A 2,252-nucleotide genomic window follows, 5' to 3' on the forward strand; every position below is an offset into this window, starting at 1 on the left:
CAAGTAGACGTATTATTCCAACAATTCACTGTTAGTTGTTGTATAGGGGGCTTACAGTACACGTCCACCTGTCTAACCACGTTAGGCCCTGCTTGGTATTGGTCTAATGTTTTAGCCGAATTCTTTCATACATTCTACTGTACAGTAACAATACACTCGAACTCGACTCCCTATTGTTGGTGCGCGTACGGTGCGGGTTGTTCGGCTGACCCAGTTTCAATAGGTTGATATCACCGAACTAAAAGATCTTTTAGTTCGGTGGTTGATATCGATGTACATGTACCCTGTCCTCAGTGCAAGTTCACGACCCGTTTAGAACTTTCTTGATTCTGGTTCAAAGTCAACCAAACTTTTTAGCACACAGCCAGCTGCCTGGCAGTACCCGAGTATCGCTCGGATACAAAATATTATAAGTGAGCTTATGGGAATGCCCTTGTGCGGCCGGGTGTCGTCGTGGTGGTGGTGGTGGTGATGATGCTGAGTATTGATGTGTGTGTTTGGGGGGGGGGGGGGGGGAGGTTCCATAGAACCTTTCCCTAACTCTTAGTTTGCCGAGATGGCAAATGTGCTCCAAATAATGCACTAAAAGTCCTTAAAGCTGTAACAGAGAGTTACAGATATTTCTCGTGGTTTGGGGGTTTCTTACCCAAGGACGGAATTTTCGAATTTTGAAATTCGTTGTAGGCCTATAGGGCCTATTTATTGTGTGTATGTCTGCTTCTGTCTCAGAAACAGATTTTCCTATATAGTCCCTGATGAAGAATGCGATGACAAACCTGTTTGGTGTCTTGTTTCTAAAAGGATGCGCTTCCCCGCCTGGTTGAATCGTTTTAATGCCGTTTTAGGTTTTTGTGCACATTCCAAAATGAGCTAAGCGCCAATTAAGTCCATCATCAGATTAATTGAAAATCAAACCTTTCCAGTAATACCTCACTTGTGACAAAATAAGGAATATCCTATTATAGAAGTTATGATTAAAATATCCTGTATTATTTTTTCTTATTGATACTGCCCCCCCCCCCCCCCGACTTACCATAGCCAAAAAAGCCGGGTCTGTTTTGGGTTAAACGAAGTAAAGCATGCTAAGCGCCCATGTGAAGGAGTTTTGTATAGAGAAATCTATTTTCATCAACCACAGCTGCATGCTACATGTAGGCCTAAGTTTGGAAACCAAAATCCAAAGAGCAATGTGGATTGAATGAAAGCAGCAACATTATTAGAACACACAAGTGAAAGTTTGAGGAAAATCGGACAATCGATGCAAAAGTTATGAATTTTTAAAGATAGGAGACTATTTAAGTTTATGATATCATGTGTGGACAATTTAAGCCTAAAGAAAATGTACAGAAAATTCAACATACTATCACTTTTCTACCTTAATGAAAGAGCACTTTACTTAACTCTATCAGAAAGCAGGGGAAATGATATTATCCTATAAGTGAGTATAACAAGTTGATGAAATGTGTAATTTTCATGAAAAATGAATTTTGTGGAATTCTTCTTTTATTTTCTTTATATTGTTGTCCACACATGATGTCATAACTCAAGTAGTCTCTTTATCCAGTGGTTCCAACACCAAAACTTTAAAAAGATTATAACTTTTGCATCGATAGTCCGATTTTCCTCAAACTTTCTCTGATGTGCTCTACAAAAATGTTGCTGCTGTCACTCAATCCACACTGCTCTTTGGGTTTTGGTTCCTTTAATGGTCCTATTTACCTTTGGGAGTTCCAAGTGATTTCACAAAATGTTCAAGATATCACTTTGATGCATATGTGTAGGTCAGTTGTATCACAAAATATTGTACGATATAGAATTTTTGCAATAAAGCCTATAAAAATATAAGGAGATATCATGATTTTCTCATTATACCGTAACTGTACACGGTTTAGTCTGGAAACATTTGTATTATAACTATTTTCACATTTTGTATATTTAACAACACTTAAAATCGATTATGATACTGGTTCAACATTGGTTGTTTCTATCCCTAACTCACATTTTAGAACTAAACTCCTCAAAATAAGTTCTGCAATTAAAGTTTAATATAATATCATAGTTCTCTTATATCCCCATTATCTTCATTAAATGTGACATCATAAGAAAGCCTGATTAATTATCTTTAAAATGACACCTTACTTGCTATGATTGGGTATTCCTGGAATACACAATATGACTGAGTATGAGGAAAGGTCAAATGTGAAATGTTGCAAAATAGAGCAAACGTGTTATGTCAAAAAGTCTAATTCACA

Source organism: Diadema setosum, chromosome 15, assembly GCF_964275005.1.
Source record: "Diadema setosum chromosome 15, eeDiaSeto1, whole genome shotgun sequence".
Classification (NCBI taxonomy): domain Eukaryota; kingdom Metazoa; phylum Echinodermata; class Echinoidea; order Diadematoida; family Diadematidae; genus Diadema; species Diadema setosum.